Here is an 8969-nt window from a genome sequence, read left to right on the forward strand (position 1 = left end):
TTTAGAACATACGTTGTCAGGGGAAAAAAAGTTGGTTCATTAAACCAATACTTCCCCAGATGTTTCAGAGAAATCTGGCCCCAATTTGTTGCCCTCAGATTTCTCAATCAACCCAACGTAAGAATATTTTCTGCATTTGATGGCAATATTTTCGACAACAGTCATCATTTAACTGGTAGGAAATGCGTGGGTAACTTCTCAAACTCTGAAGTGTCTGTATTTATTTTTTTACCTTATCTCACATTAAATCGTAAAATATGTAGTTAGCTTGTTTAAATCATTTTAAATCGCCATCTCTTCAAGTTTCTGCTGTGTACTGTATTTTTTACATAAGCCTTACTCTCAACCCTAATTCCAACCCTAAACTTTACACAAATCTTAAAACTATCACGATTAGAATTTTGGATTTGTTGAAATACAAATTTAAATCTCAGAAGCATTTTCTGGTGACTGTTATCTGAACAAGCTCATGTATGGAATATGTTTGTATGTAAACAGTAAACAAAATAGGTCTAGCATGATATGGTTCTACTGGGATAGTTCACCTAAAAAGACAACATGAATTTAATGATGATTTGACAACATGATTTGAATTGGTGCACTATGTTATCCTCTGGAGCCAAATGATAGCTTTCAAATATCATATATTCAATTCTTGAATATATAAATATATAAAGATTACTATTTTTTAAATTGAAGGAATGCGATAATAGTAATAGACCATGAATTAATATTGAAAAATTACATTAATTTAGTAGGTTATGAAAATATGTTTCAAATGTAAATCTAATGCATGGATTAAAAAAAGCTTTTTTCTCTCAAATCCAAATGAATTATGTGTCCTCAAATCCTCCACTAAAATACACTGTAAATACAAAAACGTTCTCCCCCCATATTCCCCTACCACATTGCAAACGCACTATAACATTGATTTCTATGTCTTATGGTCAATTCGTTGACTGTAATTTGTCGATGGTTCAATAAAGTTGGTAGCATTCCGTGGAATAGCTGAGACATACATTCTTTAGAAAAAAAGGAAGATAGAACCAACAAATGTGATGCATGTTTTTCTGTATTATTGCTCAATTAGTCTGAGTTATTGCAAAAGCTTTATGCTTGAACGTACATTGCAAAAATAAAAAGTTTCCAGATGGATACTGTCTGTTATGAATCAGACGAGGGCAGACGAGGAGTGAGGATCTAAATGCAGTTCTTTTTAATGAAGGAACAAACGGTGAACAGGACAACTAAAAATAAAACTACACAGGGAACAAACAAAACATCCACGAGGGGAAAACAAAGTATAAACATGAAAAACATCCACGGAGGGCACGGGTAGGAACACAATCAAGGACAACCATAACATTCAAAGACCGACAACGAATGAACAAAAAACAGGGCTTAAATACACAGGGAAGATGATTAAATTACAAACAGGTGAGAACAATGACACTGGCAGTGATGAGGGCAGAGGATTATGGGAAGTGTAGTTCGGGACAGGTGACAGGGGAGAAACACTGAGCAGACAACGGGGAATCATGACACTGTCAAATTACAGTAAATAACAATACCACAAAATTACATACAATAAACAGTAAAAATACAGAGCAGATTTTACAGTCAACATTAATTAAATTACACCATAGTATTATTGATACATTTTCATTAATCAGTGAAAAAACTGATATATTATGTCAAAATACATTAAGAACCACTACCTTTCAAGTTCATCTCTGTACATTTAGGGCTTTTATTAATTACTTTATAAAACGTATCGGTTACCTAACGTAACCTCGGTTCTCTCTAGATGAGGGAACGAGTATTGCGTAAGCTAGCTTACGCTACGGGAAAGATTCATCTTTTCTGAGATATTGAAGCCAAAAAATTATCCTTAATTTTTGTATCCATTGTCAACGCAGTGCGGCAGCTGCAGACCTTGAGCGGGCTAGCTAGCGAGCTCATAGGTTGCTCTGCGGCAACTGCTGCAGCCTATAGACGAGCTTGGGCTGAACTCGCGATCCAATGAGAGGCGTCCGCGCCACTGCAACAAAGCCCGCCAAAATGGGCGTGACTAGAGTGCATATAAGCGTAGTTCGTAGGCTGGAACCCTGGTTTTCATTGACTGAAGCTGAAAAGTCGCCGTGGGCGCGAAGCACGGCCGGCTACGCAATACTCGCTCCTCATCTAGAGAGAACCGAGGTTACGTTAGGTAACCGATACGCTCTCTTACGAGAGGTTCTCTCAGATATGCGTAAGCTAGCTTACGCTACAGGAACCCATTGTCAACGCCGCGCGCCAAGCATCCACTGTATGAGCCCCAGGGAATTAAGGGGGACCCGGGGAGCCCTTATGAGTGGGGAAATAATATTTGGCCGGCAAGAATGCGGGTCATTGATTGTGTAATACATAAGCACATAGTGGGAAGGAACGACAGAGCGGCGGTGCCGGTCTGTGTGGAATGTGTCCCATCAGTGCAGCTCACCAGGGAGCTGTAGCGTATTAAACCGCTAGTAGTTTTGCCTGCAGAGCGGGCACTTCCATATTGTAAAATCTGACAAAGGTGGAGGGGAAGTCCATCCCGCTGCCACACATATGTCGTGAGTGGAAATCCCGCTGGACCATGCCCACGAGGATGCCATGCCTCTAGTGGAGTGAGCCCTAATGCCCAACGGGCATGGCAGGTCTTTTGACGCCGTATGTAGCAGCAATAGCGCCCACTATCCATCTAGATAGTGTCTGTTTCGAGGCGGCGAGACCTTTGGTGCGCCCGAATCTAAACGAAAAGCTGCTCAGAGCGCCTGAAAGTGGCGGAGCGCGCAGTATACAATCTCAGTGCTCTGACCGGGCAAAGGAGATTGGCGCCGCTCGCTAACGGAAAGCTGGCAGCGCCGATAGGGAAATGACCTGTGCTCTGAAAAGAGTACCGATCACCTTGGGAACATAGCCGTGTCTAGGCTTTAAAATGACCTTGGAGTCACTTGGTCCAAACTCAAGACACGCAGCTGACAGACAGCACGTGAAGGTCTCCCACACGCTTGACTGATGACAGGGCAGTCAGAAAACGGTTTTGAGTGAAAGGTATTTCAAATCCACGGATTGAAGTGGTTCGAAAGGGGGCTTTCATAGTTTTGAGAACTATAGAAAGATCCCAGATAGAAACCGATGGGGGCGCGGGGTTCATCCTTCTAGCTCCCTGAGGAAGCGGATGACCAGCTCGCTTTTACCCCATGACTGGCCATGCAGGGGTTCAGCTGAACGCCGCAACGCCGCCACATACACTTTGAGCGTGGATGGGGATCTGCCCTTATCCAGCAGCTCTTGTAGAAATACGAGCAGCTGACCTACACCCCACATGTCCGCGGGTCCAGGTCTCGGTCGGTGCACCATTTTGAGAACACAGACCATTTTGACGCATAGAGTCTTCTCGTGGAAGGGGCTCTAGCGCAGTATGATGGTGTTTATTACTCCTTCTGGCAGAGCGACGGGTAGTCGCTGATCACCCACGCATGCAGCCCAGCTCTGGGTGGGGATGCCAAATTGTGCCACGAGCTTGAGAGAGGAAATCTGCTCTCACTGGGATGGGCCACGGCGCTGTCAGTGACAGCTGCGTAAGCTCCGGAACCATGTCTGATTCTCCCAACGCGGGCTATGAGGAGCACAGAGTGACGCTGCTTCCTGATCCTATGCATTACCTGTGGCAATAGCGAGACGGGAGGGAAGGCGTAAGCGGGCGCCTGGGCCAGTCCTGGGCCAGCTGCCCTCGCTGAGAAAAATATTGGGCAGTGAGAGTTCTCTTTGGACGCTAAAGAGGTCTATCTCCGCTCTGCCGAATAGGTGCCATAACGCCTGGACTGTTTGAGCGTGCAGGACCATTCCCCTGGGGAATATTGTCTCTGGACAGTCTGTCCGGCCGCCGCTCAGGTGGCCTGGCACGCAGCGTCGCCCTCAGCGAGCGCAGGTGGCACTGGGACCAACTCAGTATGCGTTTCATCAGATGGAAGAGGTTCCTGGATCTGACACCGCCCTGACGGTTTAGGTAGGATACCACAGATCTGTTGTCCGAACGACCAGGACGTGGTGACCCTGAATGACCGGGAGAAAGCGACGCAGCCGCATCGACCGCTATCATTTCCAGACAATTTATGTGAAGGAGCTTTTCCTGAACTGACCATAGGCCGAAAACCGGAGAGCTCTCGCGAGACCGCTCCCAACCCGTGTTGGACGCTGCCTGTCGAGATGACTTTTCGGCGAGATACAGCTCCCATTGTCACTCCCCGCTGATACCATTCGCCACTGTCCAGGGCTGCAGAGCTGAAATACAGGTCTGAGTCACCTTGATGGGCTGGCGCCTGTGGCCCAAGCCCGGCGAGACGCTGGGTGTTTAGCCAATGCTGAAGCGGGCGATGTGCAGTAAACCCAGCTGAAGTACTGCTGCGGTTGAGGCCATGTAGCCTAGCACTCTCTGAAATTTCTTCAGAGGTGTGAGGCTGTTCATCTGAAATGACGCTGCTAGTCGCTGCACACGGCGCCAGCTGTGTAGATAAGCGAGCCGCCATTGCCACTGAGTCTAGTTCTATTCCAAGGAAGGAAATTGCCTGACTGGGCTGTAGTGAGCTCTTGGTCCAATTGACTGCAAGGCCCAAACTGTTCAGATGACTGAGGAGAACTGTCCTGTGAGACAGAAGCTCCGTATGTGATTGTGCCAAAATCAGCCAATCGTCCAAATAGTTCAGAATTCGCAAACCCTGACTCAAGAGGGGTGCGAGCGCCAGGCCCATGCACTTCGTGAAAGTACGGGTGCTAAGGACAGGCCGAACGGAAGGACGGTGTATTGATAACCTGGCCGCCGGCTGAATCTCAAGAATGGCCTGTGACGGGATTTATCTGAATCTGAAAGTATGCATTTTTCAGATCGAGAGAAATAAACCAGTCCCCTGGCGCATATGCGCGAGGAGTTTGCTGGTTGTAAGCATTTTGAACGGTCTTTTGCAAGCGCTTTGTTCAAAACCCTGAGATCTAATATTGGTCTGAGGCCGCCGTCTTTCTTGGGGACAAGAAAATAACGGCTGTAAAACCCCGACTCGCTCAAGGGAGGCGGCACTCTCTATGGCCCTTTTGCACAGAAGGTTTGTTATTTCTGAACGAAGCATGCACGCTGCTTCCGTGTTCAAAGTAGTTTCGAGCCGCTCTGAAGCAAGGAGGACGGCGATCGAACTGTAGCAAATAGCCCTGTTTTATTGTGCTTAACACCCATTCGGATATCCCTGAATATCTTCCCACGCTTTGAAGCGTAATGTTAGAGGGTGAATGGCCAAATCGCTTGATTGCCGCACACAGCCGCTGAACAGAATGTGTGAGCGCGCTTACTGTGCTTATGCTGGACTGCTCGCAGACAGCATGGACAGGCTGTTCTGTGAGTGACTTCCGATTGAGGTGAATGGGGAAAAAGTCACGCCTGTTAAGTGATGCGCAAGCATAGCCACGGGCACGGGACTTACATACAGAGAAGTGTTTGCTGGCCGTGTGACATAGCGGGCAGAGAATGGGCGCCGCGACGTATTCGTGAGCGCATTTATTGACTCTAACACTCGAAAGTGGTTCAGTAACCGCTTTTGAGTGTGCTCTGATGGGGACACAGAACGTGTAATGCTTGTGTGTAGAGGTTAACACTAGATCGTGGGTACATTTTCTACACATAAGGCTGGTCGTGGTGACAGAGCCGCCAGAGAATGGGCGCGCGACGGATTCGTGGGTGTGTTTATTAACCCTAACACTCGAGCCGGTCGTGAACCGCTTTATGTGAGTGTGTTTCGATAGGGACACGGACGGTAATGCTTGTGTGTAGGGGTGAACACTGAATCGTGGGCACATTTTCTACACATAAGGCTTTATTTTGGGTCGCCGTGGAAACGGCGCTTGAGTGCAGGCAAGCCGGTAATATCACCGGCTTGTTGGCTGCTGAATCCACCACTGCAGTAGCCTGAGAGAAGGGACTGACAGGGGCGCACGGGACTTACATACAGCTGGCCGTGGTGACAGAGCTGGCAGAGGAGGGATACGCGACGGGCTCGTGGGCGCTTATTAACTCTAACACTCAGCCGGTCGTGAACCGCTATGTGAGTGTGCTCTGATAGGGACACGGATGTGTAATGCTTGTGTGTAGGGGTGAGCACTGGATTGTGGGCACATTTTCTACACATAAGGCATGTTTACTCTTTACAAGATTTCTTTGGTCGCCGTGAAAACGGCGCTTGAGTGCAGGCAAACGGGTAGTATCACCGGCTTGTTGGCTGCTGAATCCACCACTGCAGTAGCCTGAGAGAAGGGGACTGACAGGGGCTAAGCTTTGACGGTGGTCCGCCGCGGCGGACTGAGCCGCCGCTTTCTCAACAACGCTAGGAGGACTTCGGTTGCTCAGGTTTCAGTACAATCTTAGGCCGAGGCCCGCAGGGGGCGGCTGTCTGAGCGCTGACGAGGGCGGCCGCCCTGTCGACGCTGAGAAGTCTGGCTTGTTGAGCTGGGCGCTGTGAAGAGGCTCGTGCAGGAGGCTAGTCACGGGCGTGCCTGCAGAGGAGCTAGCGCGACGAGGCAGAAAGAGATTCATGGCTTGGGCTTCGAAACTGTCAACAATGCCACTCACCGCGGAACCGAAGAGACCGGACAGAGAGAGCGCGCAGTAGTGCGCTCAGCTTCTCCCAAGTCGGCTAGTCAGATCTGAAACAGCCTCTGTCTGTAAGACGGCCATGGAATGCAGAGCAGATGCGGCTTGGCCGGCGGCGGTATAGGCGCGCCAACACAGGCGGAAGTAGTTCTGCAGGCCTTAGACGGAGCACCAGCTTAGACCGCCATCTCGCGGAGGGCGGGCAAAGGTGCGGCGTGGAGTCTGTTGGGAGCCTGTTCAGGGGCGGTGACCACTGAGCCCGAGGCGGTCGACGGCCTGTGTGAGGAGGCGCGTTAGTTCCCCTTCGACCGGGCGCTGGTCCTGCTGGATTCCTGGGCCGAGGAGGAGGCGTGTGAGCCTGACCACCTCGCTGTCCGGCCATGATGGAACAGCCCTTATCCTCCGCTCTTCGTCCGAGATGGCAGCAGAGCAGCCGCCGGCGGCAACTGCGCGCCCCGAGTGGGCGGGAGGGTGAAGGCGATGCTCGAGGGAGGGGCTCCGGCGAGGCAATCGCTTCTACCACTGGTTCCGCAGCCTTTGAGAGCGGGCGCTTTTACTGCGCTGCTGAATGGAAGGGGCGTGGCGGCTCGGTCCTGAGCGCCGAAGTCGAGCCCGCAGGGTCGACATCGAAGCTCTCGCAGAGATCGCGATCCGCCTTCAGCGAGGGCGAAGCTCTGCATGCCCCAGTCCCAGGCAGAGAGCGCAGATGACGGGCGGTCTCCGGTGCTGAGAGGGGCGCGCATGAGGCGCAAGTGGAGCGAGGCATCTTTAAAAGACGCCAGACTTTTTGTGAAGTTCATAAGAACTAGCTTGCTTTAAAAGGATACGCCGCCGGATGGCGAGCTCGCAGGACGGCTGAAGGTGGCGAAGACGGCCGGCTTCTTCGAGCGCTGTCCACGCTTGCTTGATGCCCCTCGAACGGCGACGCTGCTTCCAGTTCAGAGATGCGAAGAGCTTCGCTGAAGAGATGAAAATCAGGGTTCCAGCCTACTGAACCACGCTTATATGCACTCTAGTCACGCTCCATTTTGGCGGGCTTTGTTGCAGTGAGCGCTGGACGCTTCTCATTGGACGCGAAGTTCGCCAAGCTCGTCTATAGGCTGCAGCAGTTGCCGCGAGAGCAACCTAAGAGCTCGCTAGCTAGCCCGCCAAGGTCTGCAGCTGCCGCGACTGCGCTGACAATGGATACAAAAATTAAGGATAATTTTTGGCTTCAATATCTCAGAAAAGATGAATCTTTCCCGTAGCGTAAGCTAGCTTACGCAATACGAGAGAACCTCTCGTAAGAGAACTACCCATTCTCATTTACAGTAATTTCCTATTAAAATATGTTTTTCTTTTATTAACAATAACTAAAAAATAATGCATAAAATGCAATAAGTACATAAAACAAGACAAATATCTGCACATTTACAGTATTAATCAGTCATTTTTCAGAACTATTATATTTAAAAAATGTCATTGGACAGTGGAAAAACAAGCATTCATCAAATATAGCTGCATTTAAGGCCCATCTCTGTAAGTTAAGGGTATGTAGTAGTTACTTTATGCAACTGCCATATCTACCTACAGTTATTTCCTGTAAGATTTTTTGCTTCTCCAAGTAAAAAACTACAACACAATGTACAAACAGAATATGTACTTTTAATTTATGGCATTAAGCAGACATTTTAGTGAATTGCAAACAAATATATTGTTAAAAATGTTCATTTGACAGTGGAAAAACAAGCTTAGTATGTCACAACACAATAAAATAGCTACATTAAAAGGTAATCTCTGTAAATGTATGGTATTCAGAATTATTTTATACAATTGTTCAATAAAGTGTTTTACTTTTATGTGAAAAACAAAAAAAAACCCTAGGAAATAAGTAGAAATACTTAAAGGAATAGTTCACTATTTTGAACCTTGGGCCCAAATTACATGTTTTCATGATCCCTACTAGTAGAAAACTAGCTAGCTCCCCTGCTCCACCTATCTGGTAACAACGGGAAGCCCCCCCTCCTACTCTACTGCATGCATTTGCTACAGTCTTTGAAAACTATGATAAACACTTTTCAAAACATGACACTTACAGCACGATCATAATGGTCACAAGCATACGCCGTATGTTATTTGTGCCATTTGGATAGGGACTATTTTTTCTCAAAGACGCACTACCTTCTCAGCTGGTGTAAGCACGACTTTTTGCCAAAAGAACGAAGCTGCAGTCAATAAAGCAAGACAATATTTTTCTGACAAGCATTTTCTTCCCCATAATTAACTTAATCCTTTTCCATTTGGGTCATCAGTTTGTAGACAGTAGGCT

This window comes from Xyrauchen texanus, chromosome 5, assembly GCF_025860055.1.
Source record: "Xyrauchen texanus isolate HMW12.3.18 chromosome 5, RBS_HiC_50CHRs, whole genome shotgun sequence".
Taxonomy (NCBI): Eukaryota; Metazoa; Chordata; class Actinopteri; order Cypriniformes; family Catostomidae; genus Xyrauchen; species Xyrauchen texanus.